This window comes from Periplaneta americana, chromosome 1 (genome assembly GCF_040183065.1).
Source record: "Periplaneta americana isolate PAMFEO1 chromosome 1, P.americana_PAMFEO1_priV1, whole genome shotgun sequence".
Classification (NCBI taxonomy): Eukaryota; Metazoa; Arthropoda; class Insecta; order Blattodea; family Blattidae; genus Periplaneta; species Periplaneta americana.
In genome coordinates, this window is record NC_091117.1 from 124,060,929 (window position 1) to 124,078,503 (window position 17,575).

At 35.4% G+C, this 17,575-nt stretch overlaps 1 protein-coding gene across 2 annotated transcripts in view; it reads left to right on the top strand.

The window, feature by feature from the left end:
• Positions 1 to 2,302: 2,302 nt before the first annotated feature.
• sage (salivary gland-expressed bHLH) overlaps positions 2,303 to 17,575 on the top strand; it is a 64,344-nt gene continuing 49,071 nt past the window's right edge. Inside the window, exon 1 of one of the 2 annotated variants that reach the window (XM_069826865.1) lies at positions 2,303 to 2,475. The gene's annotated coding sequence lies outside the window, so the exon portion shown is untranslated. Of the gene's footprint in view, positions 2,476 to 11,829; positions 11,979 to 17,575 lie in introns of those variants that run through there. The other variant, XM_069826874.1, reaches the window with a different exon arrangement.

Here is a 17,575-nt window from a genome sequence, read left to right on the forward strand (position 1 = left end):
AGTTTGAAAGACACGTAACGGAAGAACGAGTAAAATTTCTCCGTATTCATATGCAAGATTTAATGGAGAATCGGAATATGTATGATAAATCTTAAAATAGGATGTCATTAAAAAAATAAAGCTCACTGTCACACCATGTATGTCTCAGTAACTAACATTTTTTTCGAATACTGGTAACTTATCATATTGTATGGTTTATCTCCAACAGCTTTTTTATAAAAAAAAAACTCTTTTTTTTTTGTGTAAAATTAAAATTTAAGACCTTGTGAGTAATATTCTATACTTAATTAACACTCTGTTTATATTAATTACCTTCACAATCATTCTCCTTGCTAGACTTTCCTGCCGTAAATCTTTTTATGATTTTAAACGTTCATTATAGAATCGACCATGTTAGTACGGTGCAAAATCAACGCTTGAGACAGTGTATAACCAAATACTACACTATGTACAGATAGGCTATTTGGTAGAACAAACATGTCCAATTACAATACAGTGGAGATATTTCTATTATTTTGTTTGTAACCGCACACGGATCCATTAAATTTGCTGCTATTACACATGATATGCAGAAGGATGGAGCGTGTGAAATGGACAGACAGAGTAAGAAATGAAGCTGTGTTGGAAAGAGTGGATGAAGAAACAATGATGCTGAAACTGATCAGAAAGAGCAAAAGAAATTGGCTGAGTCACTGATTGAGAAGAAACTGCCTACTGAAGGATGTACTGGAAGGAATGGTGAACGGGAGAAGAATTATTGGCAAAAGAAGATATCAGATGATAGACGACATTAAGATATATGGATCATATGCGGAGATAAAGAGGAAGGCAGAAAATAGGAAAGACTGGAGAATGCTGGGTTTGCAGTGAAAAACCTGCCCTTGGGCAGAACACTATGAATATGAATGAATTGTAACCTATTCATTCAGTTTTCTGCCCGAAGACAGGTCTTACGCTGCAAACATAGCATTCTCCAGTCACCTATGTTCTGCCTTCCTCTTAGTCTCCGCATACGTTCCATAGGCCTATATCTTAGTGTTGACTATCACCTGATATTTTCTTCTGCCCAAACATTCTCCCGTTCACTATTCCTTCCAGTGCATCTTTCATTAGAAAGTTTCTTCTTAGTCAGTGAGCCAGCCAATTTCTTTTTCTCTTCCTGATCTTGTAACAAATTCAGTATGATGATGATGATGATGATGATGATGATGATGATGATTTTATACGGTTATTTAACTATGCTATATCAATTACGAGTTACTAAGTTATTTACCTTCGATGAAATTAACGATAGCGAGAAGGTATTTGGAGAGGTGAGGCTGAGCATTCGCCATGTCATTTCATTACCTCACATCCTTCTTGCAGTTCGGGAAAACTTCGTAAAATACTCAACCAAGTAATCCAAGCGGGAACTGAACCCACGCCCGATCACAGCTCCAAACCAGTAGGCAGACGCGCCTACAGCGTAAGCTACGCTGTTGGATATGATGGTGATGATAAATGAACTAGAGTCACAAGTTAATTTCCTTCCGTTGAATCATGAGTGTTTTTTATTGTCAATAGTGTAATATTCTTCGTGCCAACACCACTCTACCGCGTCCGACCATGTGAAGGTCTACTCTAAACATCGAACAAAGAAAGATGCCTTAACGTTACGGGAAAACAGACCACGACTACTAAAAACTTGGTAACTAGATAAGTACCTACTATTAAGTAAATATAAACCGTGGCACAACAGACCATGAAGAGCCAATGCCGACCAGCTAACCTCACGTCCACATACATCAGCAGAAGTAAACAATCATCCTACCAGGACGTGTGGTCAGAACGATGACCCCAGCCGTTATAACTGGTTTTCGAAACCGGATTACTTTACCTATCGTAGCTCCTCAAATTCATCATGATCCTGGGTGAGCACCGGTCCCATACAATGGCCGAATCCCATGACGACTCGAACCAGCGCTCGTTGCGTAACGTTGAGTCAGGACTAGGTGTGATGCGTTAGATCACGACGCTACGGCGCAGGACCCTACTATTAAGTAACAATTCAATAATTACCTGACTTATTGTTTTATTTGCTGTCTTTGCTCTCTCGAGAAACAGGCCTTTGTTGTGGAATCGTGATTTTTATACTTTGAATGCTGCTCAGAAGTTTTAAATGCATGTGTATTAAAATATACTTAGTGATATTAATGTACGAGGTTATAAATACTAACGGAATCGTATGTTTGCTATGAATTCACTTTATGTATAAAAGCGACGGGTGCTGCTGAGCTACTTAGTTGAGGTGCCGTGTGTCGCTCTAATCCCCTGTCGAGGTCTGCCACACATCAGTTGCCTCCTCGTCACCATCTGATGAAGTATCGAAGCAATAATTAATAACGTCCCACGTAACACTGCGTACTTGTGAATTGAAACCTGCGTGTGTTGTTTTTGAGGGAAACTGCTGTCGCAACATAGGCCTAACAGTTACCGGTAAGTCGTAGCAGTTAAAATGTCACAAAAACAATACGCTTTTAATTTTATTGTTTCTACTTAAGTTTACGGTTTCTTCCAAGATTTAGTAAACACAAAATGGCTGCTAAAGAGAAATGTAAAGTACAAAATAGTATCATTTACAAAATTTCGTAGTTGATTAATTAATATTGTTTAATATATTTTAAATAATCGTATTAATAAGAAACAATGATTATGCAAAACAAGAATAACAGTTTTATTATTTATCGTTATCATTGTCGTTTTCTTATAGTGTAACACTGTAACAGATCGCTTCTACCGTAGGGTGCAATTTCTGAAGAACGATTAATGTATTTTCCTCCACTGCAAAAACATCCCTCCTCCTTACACACTGCTTATCCTAACCAGGGATCGTCAGTCCCCTGCCATCCCCCTGTACTTTCTTACAGACGAATTTGCTAATATACGCTTTCAGATAATTTATTATTATTGTTATTATTATTATTATTATTATTATTATTATTATTATTATTATTATTATTATTATTGAATAACATTTTTATAGGAATATAATATTTTTAAGCTTATCTTTGTTACGCGTTCGGCACTGTACGGGGATCCGTATTATAAATTCACGACGCAGTCAGTGGCGTACCCAGAATTTGTTTCTGAAAGGGGTGTTTTCAGTCAGAATTTTGTGCCTGACAATAAAATTATATATAATTCTACTTAAACTTCTCATTATGGTATTGGTTCCCTACTATGTTTCACTCTTAGTATGTTCTTCTAACAGGATTTATAAATAATAATAATAATAATAATAATAATAATAATAATAATAATAATAATAATAATAATAATAATAATAATAGTCTATTACTGGTTGAAAAACGGTAATAAACGATTAAATTAACATTCTTGTATTTAGATTTAAACGCCCATTTGTTCGAATACATTACACAAAATAACGTTAAATAATATTGAAATACGTAGGCCTAGTAAATTATTGAAACAATACTGTACTGAAATAACACAACGATATTCTCATGTAGTCTATTAAAACCATTGGCTATGACACTGATACTGTGTATGAGAATAAAATTCTTATTAATCATAAACAGGGGCGGTCGGTCCTTAGGGGCCAACCAATATTTCTTCTCCGGAAATTTCCTTTTCGCATTTAAAATGCGTAAATTTTATTCAGGACAGTGTACTGGATTCATATTGTTTCAGGAAATTTCGGAATTTGACGCGATGTGTGTCAATAAAACGTCAAAGATTGTATGACACTAAAATAATATTGTAAGCTTGGGCCACGCGTCAAAGGGCCCCACAATTTGAATCACTTTAGCGCTCAGCTGCCATGGTGCGCGGCGTGCAATGTTGCCGAGACCGTCTTCAATACTCAGACCTTAATACAGAAACAAAGATGGCCGCCGCTGCGGTCCAAACATTTCCATATAACTTATATAGACTGTTCCGCCATATCCTTACGTCAAAATAGTTACATTTTTCGTATTTATTAAGTTGAATTACTAAATTTTGTCTTAAATAAACGCCCAGCGTTAATTTATGAGTAATGTTAGGTTCAATTTCAAAGGCGAGACAACGAGATAAGTGCGGTACGAGTAGAAAAACAGAATGCAAAGATATAAAACATTTAAGTGAGCGCATCAAAAAACATGAAGAAAGTGCAAGACATTTAGAAAATGCTTGTAAGTTTAAAATATTTGGGACAGTAAATATCGCAGCACAAATTAATTCCGCGGTAAAAATTTCATTCCACAAACACAACGAACAGGTCACAAAAAAACAGGCATGTGTCGTACTTACTAGGGAGAGTAATTGTTTCTTTAGTATTTTGCGGAACTCACGAATTATCACTGAGGGGTCATAACGAAAATCAGTGATCGACAAATTGGGAAAATTTGTTAGACTTGTTAAATTTACTTGCCAGTCTTGATAATGTATTGGATGAACACTTGAACAGTACTTCTGTTTTTAAATATACTTCACACACTATACAAAATTAATGATTAGATAGTATGTATGAGGTATACATCGAAGATATGAAGCAGGACATTAATTCTACAGATTTTGTTGCTATGCAGGCTGACGAAACAACAGACATAACCTGCAAAAGCTAATTTGTTATTATTTTGATGCACATAAAGGTTTGTAAACCTGTGGAATGATTTCTTTCTTTCAAAGAGGTACAATGACACGGTTAACGGTCTGAGCGGGGTTCTAAAACAAAGTCTACAACCTTTCAATTTAGAAAATAAACTCATAGCTCAAGCGTATGATGGTGCTGCAGTAATGAGTGGAAACCAGGGTGGGGTCCAGACTTTGCTGCAGAAAACATTTCCTTATGCGAAATTTGTTCACTGCTACGCCCACCAACTTAATTTAGTTATAAAAAGTGCATGTTCAAAACGTATTAAATCAGTGAAGTTGTTTTTTTCAAATATTAATGGGTTCACAACATTCTTCTCCACTTCACCTAACTGCAGTGACCTCCTGTGATCTGTGTGCAGTACAATAAGCGCATACCAACCGTTTCAGCAACACGATGGAACTTTCAGTCCCGAGTTGTAGCCTCCGTTAAGGAAAATAAAGCGGAGCTATTGAAATGCTTGGAAAGGATTGAAGAGAGAGATGACTCAAATGAATGAGGTGATATAGCAGTGAGAGAAATTTTGGTCTGAGAAAAAGAAAGTTGTTAAATACGAGTAATAATGAATTTTCGTTTTTTTTTTTTTCTAAATTTCTTTTATGACTAATTGATTAAACAGATTGCTAGCTACATTATACAATATAATACCGATGCAAACTGCAAATAGATTGAGCATATCTACGCATTACAACATTTTGAGTCAGCTGTAATGGAAATAAGGGAGAACACTAACAGATAGGCTATGAAATAAATGTCGATGATGAAGAAGAATATTCGTTTCCTCCAAGAAAGAGGCTGAAACTTGGTAGGCAAGTAAACCTGTCGGCAGATGCCAAAGAAGTATGCGATATCATTATCAACAAATTCAATGGGCGTTTCCTGGAGTCACATATATTTGGCAACTTTAATATACTTGATCCATAGAAATTTGCTTCATACAGGGATGTTCCCCACCGACCCGGCTAATATTTTCGTAAAAAATTACAGTCCTTAAATTTCGAAAGAAAAATTGATTAATGAATTATCAGTGATCTATGGAAATTACGGTATACATTTAAAGACATTTCCTCTGTATGTGATTTACTCATTTTTGTGGATTACTCCTTCGAAGATTCATTCTCTGAATTGGGCAGGGCAAAGTCTTCGAATCGCACTAATAACACTTGTTTCAATAGCCGAGTCAGTAGGTCTAAGGAGTTTTAGCACCTTAAATAGGATAAAAACGTTTCTCAGAAACACCATGGATCAAGATGGCTGAATTCGTTGGCTTTCTGTTCTGTTCATAAGGAGCGTCTCCAAATTTCTAACTTCAAGAACAGGGTCATCGAAAAATTTGCCAGCCAGAATGACAGACGAGCACATTTTCTTTGTAAATAATTCTGCAAATTTGTGAGTTTAATGTTGAATTTTCATTATTATGTAGTTGGTAGTTTTAATTGTATTGTGCTGAACTAATTTTTAAGCAGAAACAATTAACTAAAGTGAAATAAAAATCTTGGCGCATTTTTTAACGTAGACCGTAAAATTTGTGAAATATCTGGCCCCACTAACAAAAATGATCACGAGCCAAGCAGGGGCGGTTATTCAGGTGAAGTAGGTGAAGTGCGACTTCACTTATTTACGCGTAAAACACAATTTTATCTCGTACTAATAATTAATTCTAGTTATTACCGGTATCATATTTTTAAAACAAAAAAAAAGTTTTATTTTCAGTCGTTATGGATAGTGTTTAGTTGTATAAATAGTACCTGTAACCGTCCGCTGAATAGAATAATGACAACTGTTACGAGCGCCGAGCGATGTCTATTGGAACTTACAATACTGTAAAGGTGAAATTATTTGGGCTCCCATTCTCATACAGCACTTGGTTTCCATGGTAACGTGACGTCACGCACTAAAGAAAAATTGTATCAATGAAGTGCGTTTCTGAGCCTTTCAGTTACGGAGAACTGTCAGACTTGTTGTAGGTGGAGTAACCAGTTTGCAGATCTAACTGTAGAGAAGGGTTGCAGCTGGTCTCCAAGGCCGGGGGCTATTGTTTAAGGGCTGCGAAATTTTAGAGTATGTACTACCTGACTCGAGAATACTATCCTCATTCCTTATGTCGAAGCAGGCACTCCTGCAATGGTAAATTAGCTAGCTCTATGTTATTTTATCAGAAATACACCCAACATACATTCGCAAAGCTTAAAAGTTGTTTTCCGCAGCGTATATTATTTCCTACCATGAGCTTGCCAGTTTTGTTGCAGCTCTTGTATTTGAAAGTTTAACGCGCGCGTAAATGTAAACATGTAGTTTAATACTGTGTACGTATATATTAACTTATTATTTAGTATATTTAGAGCATATTAATGATAAGTGTACATATTGTATTAATCCTACATCATAGTGCATATTATATGTTTAATCACTATAGTGCTATTATACAAATACTTAGGTACCAGTACATAGAAAATATTGATAAATGAGTGCGAAATATGTATCCCGAAAATAGCATTGTTTGTTATTTATTAGAAATGCCGTTATGTAGACTTAAATATGAGGACAAGAAAAATGTTTTAAATCCTGGACGACGTACAGTTCCATTTGTTCTTTGTTTTAACAAGTGCTAAGACAATAGAGAAGTTGTATAAAATAACTTTAAAAAAATTTTTCGATGAAAGAATATTTTCTGTTTGAAGAGATTAAAAAAATTTCACTCGGAATGCTACATCACAGGAGAGATTTTCCTCATTTCCCCCCTAGCTTTGCATAGAGGTATACTGCCCACCCTCAGTTAAATTCAGACATTTTATGAAGACATCATCGACAGGTTTGCTGCTTTAAAAGATAGGAGGATTGACTCGGTATGCAAGAAATTGGGTGAGTCCTGAAATAAATTAGTTTTTTTGTTTGCATGTGTTATAGAACTATTAAAATTGTACGTAGTTTACGAATAGTAGGCCTACTCATTGTATTGGTAAAACTGTTTATGCATTTGTGTATGTGAACAGCACTTTCCCTATTTTTTTACGGCGAGCCGCCACTGGAGCCAAGGCCATAACTGATTAATTTAAGAATATTACAAATATCACATTGAAGTAATCACATGCTTTTAAGGGCCATTCATCTGTGATGAAGATAACTGAACTTCTTTCCTTTTATTTCCGTCTCTTCTTTTCTTTTAGAATTTTGAGAAGGTGTAACCCTAAATACCCTCGTCGCATATTGAGAAATTTTCGCGATTTCCTGGCCAAAAGCCTAAAACATAATATTGTTTTGGAGGATTCTGTCTTATATCATGATAAAGAGGGAAGATGTGGGTAACTATCGTCGTTTATGTTATTCCTTTTCTTCGAAATCCTGAGTTCGGATTCGTATCTAAACCTATTGTTCTGAGCTCCGCAGTTGATCACATTGCGTGGTGGCCAGAGGAAGGTCTTCTTTGAGCCTTTATAACTCTGCTGATTAATAGTGAGGCGAATGCTTGCAGCATGGATTCAATTTTTGGAAGTATGTAGATCATTTCAGTAAATTACTTGTTTAAAATTATGGTGGATACAAATAGTCTGAAAGTAATTAATGAACTGATGTGAAGGACAGTAGAAATAATAAAAGTCGCGGATTTACACAGCAAGAAAGTTATCAGTCCAGTGGCATCCCGTCAAATTTAGGGTTATGTTTTGTAGCTGTATTTAGGCTATGTATTTTTCGAACGTGAAAAAAAATTCTGTCCCCTACTACCACCCGGTTAAGGAACACATGTTCTGTGTTGAAGAGTACAGCGCGGTTCACTCGACTTCGAATGTATCTTGCGTTATATTCTGTACAGTGTGTAATTTAGAGTCTAGCCGGTCAAAAATCATTTATCGAAAACTAATCGATCAATTTTCTTATAATTTGGTATGTAGCTTCAATTATTGACAGTGAGTAAGTTTTTAATAATGAAGCAACTAATTTTACAAAAAATAAAATTACCAATATTGTAATAAATTTTTCGATTTCAGTGAAAAAATGTTCATAATCTGAAATGATCTTTAAATAGAAAGAGTACAAAGGAATATTGCTACATATCATACTCGTTCAGAAGTCGGATGCATTCCCATCAGAATCTGTATTCTCGCTGCTAGTCTCTTCTTTGGCGAAATTTTGATTTATTATTGATAAAATTTGTGCCAGCATCCGCGGTTATACAATGGATATAAGTGAATCCTTTGGTTAAAGTAGTTAAGAGTTTTGTTAGAGGTCATTTTATTGTTTTTGGGTGAAATCTTAATATTTATTATGACTTTGCTGTATTTGAGGCTATAAAATCTTTTGTTTTAAACTCACCGAATAATGGAGGCTCGGAGAGTAACTGCACACTACTTGAAATCGACTTTGATTTTCTCTCCTTAATTTCCTTAAGCTGGTGATATAATGATCCAAAGAAATAAGTAGCCTGAGCAAAAGATCGGTATTTGTGTCTTTTATTGATGTTTTTCTTGTGAAGACGTCTCTGAAAAGTCTATTATCTTTGTTCCTCGTTTCCTGGGTTCCTCAGATAGTTTACCAGTAGGAACAATCTATTTATATGTCTATGGGTATAATAGTGTCCTATGACCTTCTGTCCATGAGCCAAGAGTTTGTGAAGGATAGGAGGCATACAACACTATTTGTACATATAGGCTATATATATATATATATATATATATATATATATATATATATATAATTTTCTTGTCTTCCTTGCATACATGCCAAATGCCCGTTTATCAATTGCAAACCCGCAAGAAAAGGTTTCTAATATTATATAGGCCTATGTAGACATCTTACACCTCGAAAACAGCTCTCCGGATTACGGAGTGCATGGTATCTGAAAATAATAGCTATTCTGTATGCGTCTGTTTGCAGAAAAAATCACCACGTTTTACTCAGAAAAGCATAATGAATGTATCTACAAAATGTTATCGGAGTGATAGAGGGCTACACCTTTTTAAATTCAACTCAAAATAATGTAATAAGCAGGCTTAGGATCCGGGATACTTTAGCAACCAATGTACCCACAACTTGACTATAGAGTTCCTTTAACATAGTAGACAGATATACTGTGAATGTAAACAACAACGTCAATGTGCTGTGTTATATTCTACTGTTAATAGCAAAATCTAGTGACGGTGAAAAATAAAGTAGGATACATAGCACATAAGTTTTCATGTCCTTTGGCGACGTTGAAGGCGTTAGAGTTACAATGAACAACCATGTATATACTTGCAACTAGTTCGAAAGAACTGTTCACTTTAAATTGAAAATGCACTGTGATGGCATGAGTTCGTTTCGTAGGGAGAGACGGAAGAGTCTGTAGGGACCTCTGATCACGAACCGGATTGTATGTACACTAACGCACAGGTAAACAAAACTCAACGCGCCACCTCACTCCATCTATACTCCGTTGCACTGTAACTTCACTTCATTCTTAAGTTGTCTCGGATCCTAAGTCTGATTATTATTATTATTATTATTATTATTATTATTATTATTATTATTATTATTATTATATGTTAAAGGAAAACGCTAACAGTTTATGTCCTTTTTTTGCTTTATTTCCATAGCGGCTAGGGTTACGGCAATTTTGAAAATTAATTTCCTGTGTTGTTTAAGTCCTAAAGTCTTGAATTAGAAGTATTTCTTTATAGAAACCTGATAATATGTTTTTCTTCTGTTCCTTAATGGCTACGGTCACGTTAATTTTGAAAAACTAATTCTAGATTTATAGATACATTTTTTTGTATTTGACAGATATTGGAGAAAAAGTGGGAATGTAGTGCGTTTGCCTGCTAATGCGAAACTGCAGTTGGAAATATAGGTTCGATTCCTGCTTGGTCTGATGATCTGGTTGGGTATTTTCCGAGATTTTCTCAACTATAAAGTGAACGTTAGGTAATCCCATGACGGATTTTCGGTCCCATCTCGCTATCATTAATTTCATCCACGCTAAATAACCTAGTAGTTGATATAGCGTCGTTAAATAACAAACTAAGTGAAATTGATAACTTTTACAAAATACGCATCACTTCTTAGCCATCGATATGAGATCGTGCATAGGTCCTAACAGAAAATATTACTAGACTATTACAGTGAATAAAACTGGGCATTCATTAAACATTTGGGCATATTTTTTTTTTCTAGATTTTAAGTTTTTTTCTTAGTTTTAGTATCAGTCTACAGGTATTTTTATTATCAATTTAGTTAAAAATTCGGACATGTTTATCACTCTTGTAGAGATTGAATCGAGTATCTCAGTATTTTCATATTCTTTGTGTTATGATCATGGATATTATTATTATTATTATTATTATTATTATTATTATTATTATTATTATTATTATTATTATTATTATTATTATTATTTATTCTTCAGATTTACTATATTTATTGACTGCCTCCGTGGTCTGTTTGTCAGCAAGCTTCCAGATCTGGAGGTCCCGGGTTCGATTCCCAGGCTCGGCTCTCGGTGAATTTTTCTTGAAGAAGAAAAAATTGGCCGGGTGTCTAGAGTCTGGAAATTTGTAATGATTGTGAGTGTACCGGGTTAATATTAATTAGCCAATTTTCAAAAATATGAAATATAATAGCCTATATCAGGACTGTTGCTGGGCAGTAACCTGAACACAAGTTTCAGCGTCACATTGCTGTCAAGTAACTCCGTCAGTTAGCACAACTTAATAGATGCTATAGAACTAATAGATGCTAGACAGAGTTAACAACAAAGAAAAAAATCTATATTTAGTCATTTCCACGCATAAATAATATGAGACTCTGATACCATTTATTAATAATAATAATAATAATAATAATTATTATTATTATTATTATTATTATTATTATTATTATTATTATTATTATTGTGTTGGCGGTGATAGTGGTGATATGATGCAATATGAAGCATACATTTATTTTTAACTTTATAGACGTCATTCTTAAATTTAATGTAAGAAACTTAGCCTAGCTGTAGAATGTGCTTTTCTCAAAAGCCAAGTTTCTGGTAAAATGACTAATGGTCGAGCGCCGTTCTGCGTTTCAGCCCGCTAGAATTCCTTAGTAACAATAACACCAGAATGCTGTTGTCTTAATATTGAAAATTCCACTTAACATTGCACAATCATTCACGTGTTGTCTGGTTGTATGGCATTGTCTTTCTTATATTGGTCGTTAGTAGACTGCAGAATTCAGTTCAATCTACGATATACATGTGTCACATTCGTATCTGATACCGGTGCGTGCAAAGTGAAGCGTCGTCTAACTTATTATTGTGCTAATATTTAAAGTGTGATTACAAATTATACCAGGAAACATAGACTATCCACGAACACTGCATCACAGAGAGGTATGATATGAATTATTTTTTCTACGTAGAGCAATATATATTTAAAATTACTGCTTAACCAAGAATTTCAAAGTAAATGTCAAATTAATTTTGTTTCATTTTTCGAATAAGTTATTCCCGTAAATTGTAGTGGATGTTCGACTGTGTCGCTTATATTATTTTACCGGTTTATTCCTTCCGTTGCTGCTATTAGGCCTACTGCTATTACCTGTACTACTAGGCCTACTACTACGACACGTAAGACAAACCGCCTATTATTCCCTTCTAAACCATGAATTAAATTCACTTGGATATTTTAGAATTGTTAAGAAAGCAAGTAATTTGGAATGTATTCAAAATTACAGATTCAGCTGAAAAACGTTAGGCCTAATTGCAAGGAATAAGTAAGTTTATTACAAAATTTTAAAACAACTTTATAAGTAGGCCTACATGTCGAAAGATATATAAATTTAGGGCTACAAATAGCTATAGCGATTGACTGAGATTGTAACAGACCACGTAGTCTACAATGTGACAGAATAATAATAATAATAATAATAATAATAATAATAATAATAATAATAATAATAATAATAGTGCGCCCAGTGTGTAGAACTGAAAGACCTGGGTTCGATCCCCGGCGCCGGAGCGAATTTTTCTCATTTAATAACAAATGGGTAAATATAGGTTGGTGTAGACTAGAGAACCGCAAAGCTACTCTCCTCGGCAGAACAGCTCGCAAACACCGATTATTCAGAAGCGCAGTGTCTGTAGTTCGATGCACCATAAACTTGTTATGTAAAATATTAATAAATAGACCTATAAGCAGTTAAAATATCATTCTTTCATCCAAATTAAGAAAGTGGATTATGAAACTCTGTCTTCTTGTTTCAAGTAGGCTATTTGTTACACCTGTTTAAGAAGTGGCTCATCACTCGCTTCAATTCCCGATGAGAAATAGAGGCGAAGTGAACAGTTTCGTGAAATAACCTGTTCCAATTGTTCCAAAGAGTGTTACACTGCTCCAGTGATCGCTTCAATTTTCCACATGGTTCCAAGAGGTAAACAGTTCAATTAATATTTTCTAAACAGTTTACCTCCTCTTTGCTATCTGCTAAGACCACGTGTAGAGCTATTATCAACCTCCAATCGAAAGTAGATATAATATAGATTTTCCACACGGCCTTCGTGCAACAGTGTGTAGGATCGTGCAATTTATATGTACGAATCAAATTTCCTAATAAATCCGATATTAATAATAATTATTAGCTGCCCATTGAAGGAGAATATGTTTATGGTGCCCTGAAATGCTGTTAATTAATATACCGCAAAAAATATTATCGGATAATGTCTTATCGTTATTAAACTCTCCTAGGGTTAAAGCCAAGCCGTCCACTGGCACCGTGAACGGCCGAATATTTGTTAGGCCGTATACGGCCGAATACCGGACGACCGGCAGAAGAGCCGATCGATCGTCCACTGGAGCCGACGCTTCTGCTGTCAATTACCAGTTGTATGTCCTCGTGCTACATGTTTATACTTATTACATACATACATACATACATACATACATACATACATACATACATACATACATACATACATACATACATACATACATACATACATAGGCTACAAATGGTTTTTAAGGAACCCGCAGGTTCATTGTCGCTATCACATAAGCCCGCCATCGGTCCCTATCGTGTGCAAGATTAATCCAGTCTCTATCATCATATCCTAATAATAATAATAATAATAATAATAATAATAATAATAATAATAATAATAATAATGATAATAATAATAATAATAATCCGTGGCGCTACAGCCCGTGAAGGACCCAGACCGACCAGTCGGCTGCTGGTCTCACGCCCACATGCCGAGGCAGAGGTGGACGATCATCCAACCAGAATGGAGGTATCGTGTGGTTAGCACGATGATTCCCCCAGCCGTTATAGCTAGCATTCGCAACCGGATTTCACTACTTATCATAGCTCCCCAAGTGCATCACGACGCTGGGTGGGCACCGGTCTCATACACTGGAAGAAATTTCATGAGAAAATTGCTTCCCCCATGAGGACTCGAACCAGCGCGTATTCCGTAACACGAGTCCTAGGTGAGATGCCTTAGACCATGACGCCATGGCGCGGGACATCATCATATACTACCTCCCTCAAACCCATTTTAATATTATTCATCCGTTTACGTCTCGGCCTCCCCAAAGGTCTTTTTCCCTCCGGCCTCCCAACTAACAATCTATATGCATTTCTGGATTCGCCCATACGTGCTGCATGGTAATAGTATTTAGTAGTAGTAGTATTTATTTATTTAACCTGGTAGAGATAAGGCGGTCAGGCCTTCTCTGCCCCTCTACATGGTCTGCCCATCTCAAATTCTGGATTTAATATTCCTAATTATGTCAGGTAAGGAATACAGCGTGCAGTTCAACGTTGTGTAACTTTCTCCATTCTCCTGTAACTTCATCCCTCTTAGCCCCAAATATTTTCCTAAGAACCTTATTCTCAAACATCCTTAACCTCTGTTCCTTTCTCAAAGTGAGAGTTCAAGTTTCACAACCATACAGAACAACTGATAATATAACTACCTTATATATTTTAAGTTTCAGATTTTTTGAGAGCAGACTGGATAACAAAAACTTTTCAACCGAATAATAACAGGCACTTCCCATATTTATTCTGCGTTTAATTACCTCCAGAGTGTCATTTATATTTGTTACTGTTGGTCGAAGATATTAGAATTTTTCCACCTCTTCGAAGAATAAATCTCCAACTTTTATATTTCCATTTCATACAAAATTCTGGACACGAAATATAGCCTATATACTTGTCTTTTCGGGATTTACTTTCAAATCTATCGCTTTACTTGCTTCAAGTAAAATTTCTGTGTTTTCCCTAATCGTTTGTGGATTTTCTCCTAACATATTCACGTCATCCGCATAGACAAGAAGCTGATGTAACCTGTTCAATTACAAACCCTCTCTGTTATCCTGAACGTTCCTAATGGCTGGCGTATACGCACTCTGCTGTAAGTTTCACTCAAACACATTTCAATTAATCGAACTAGTTTCTTGGGAATACCAAATTCAATAAGAATATTATATAAAACTTCTCTCTTAACCAAGTCATATGCCTTTTTGAAATCTATGAATAACTCTCTTATACTCCCATTTTTTCTCCAATATTTGTCGAATACAAAGAATCTGATCAATAGTCGATCTATTAGTCTAAAACCGCACTGTTGATCCCCAATAATTTCACCTACTTATGGAGTTAACTTTCTCAAAAGAATATTGGACAAAATTTTGCACCACGTTAACAAAAGTGGTATTGCTCGAAAGTTACTACAGTTAGTTTTGTCCCCTTCTGAAAAATAGGTCAAATTATGGACTCCTTCCATTCGTATGGTAAAATTTCCTTATTATTATTATTATTATTATTATTATTATTATTATTATTATTATTATTATTATTATTATTATTATGAATGTGGAGAACATGTTACTATTACTGAACAATCCCTACCTTATGAGGAGACGGTGGGCGAAACGATGAAAATATAGGGTATAGGCTATCCGATGCTTATTAGAGAAAGGTGTCGCCTGGGTAAGTTTCATCATCTATACCTACACAATAAACTTCTAGAGGATAATGCTATCTTTTTCCTATCGGATGAATGTTGATACATTTCAATATATTTTAAATGTAATTCGTCCATTAATCTCAAAATGGTCAAATTTCAGAGAAGTTTTAACACCTGAGAAACGTTTGCCAGTGATCTTCAGGTAAGTAGTGGGCCTACATGAATAATAATTTGTTAAGCCTTAAACATTTTATTTCACCTCTTTAATGAAAAAAAAATACAAGAAACTAATTAAGTTTTCGGCGTTCATGGCGAAATTTATGAAAACAGTCTCCACGTGTTACTCTGTTCGGCCGAATGAGACCAGAAAATCCCATCTGAATTGTATCGAAACGTCATTCGGCGAGTGTAATGGACACGCGCCAATGCATTCTCTTGTTGTGTGATCATCCGGCCGTGTACGATCGTAAACGGCCGAGTTGTTATTCGGCCGAATTCGGTTCCAATGGAAATGCGTTATGTTTACTAAAATCTATTCATTTTTAATTGTAGTTATTTGCTGTATTCTTTAACAGTAACCTACGAAAAATGAGTGACTTTCGTCGTCATAATACTATACTGAACAGCTGATCTAAGACGATTCAAAGGCTTTGAAACATGTTCCTGAAACAGATGAGAAGTTGCAACAGTTGGAACAGTTGGCACTGATGTTGTAAACATATTCTTATGAAACTGTTTCTTTGGAACTGTTTCGTTCATGAAACATTTACAGTCGAAACTGTTTCTTAAAAAGAACAGTTTATCCCATCTCTACCACAGAGTTATAAAGTCACAAGGGGTCAGGTCGAGCGATCGATACTGATAATTCTACTGAATTCTATCCTCGAATAGAGAAGTTCGTCCATACAGTAGTCGGTTGTAGACTATGTGTGAGAGTGACGTCTAGTGCGAAGACTGACGGCGATACCGGAGCGAGAGGAAGGAAGATAATACTAATTTATGTTTCCCTCTCCATTAAGTATTTATCACGTCGTAGCTCCTATGACAGTCAATCAATCGCGCTGTAATTTTTACGATTGATAGATCAGTGTCTAAGAAAAGCATAGAAAAAAAATTCAAAATCAAAATCTTTTTCGAAAAAAGAGAGAAAAAATAGTAACTTCTAAGTGACCTGTTCAAAATACATATTTACACTTTCAAAACTTGGTAAGCGGCAAACTTTTTATTTTTCACTTTAGATTGGAGCCAAAGCGAAAAAAAAAATGGTGAGAAAGAATGAAAATTATAAACTTTTAAAAGTTGACGCTACTCAAAATCTTTACTTATTTCCGAGTCACGGCGAGTTAAAGGGGCGTTTTCTCTTGGCGAAGGACGAAAACTCATCCTTTTGTCCGATAAAAGATAAAGAATGCTGGAATAATAACAAAAAGACTCGTATACTCTATATCAATTGTCATACGTGGCTGCATAATTTACAACCTTTCGGCTCTCTTTTATCACTACTACTTGCTTTACTCAACAACATGGTGTAACAGAAATATTCCTTCACATGAACGAGAAATGACCTGCTTCTTGTGCAACATATAGGCCTAAATACGGAGGAAGAATCGTGTGTGTCAGCTCGACCCGTGTGTGTTTTTATAACTACGTGTCTTGAGTGGTTTGATGAAGATTGTTGCATGGTAGTAGAAAGAAGGAAACAGGCAAAATTGAAATTCTTACAGGATCCAGTTGAGGAGAAGAGAGATAATTATTTCAATGAAAGACGGGAAGCAAGTCGTACACTTAGGAATAAAAAGAGAGGTTACTTGAAGGAAAAACTGAATGAGGTAGAAACAAATAGTAAGAATAAAAACATTCGAGATTTATATAAGAGTATAAAGGAATTTAAGAACGGATATCAGCCAAGGGTAAACGTGATCAAGGATGAAAATGGTGACTTGCTTGCAGACTCTCCATCAATCCTAAACAGATGGAAAAACTATTTTGCGCAACTACTAAATGTACATAGGCCAAAT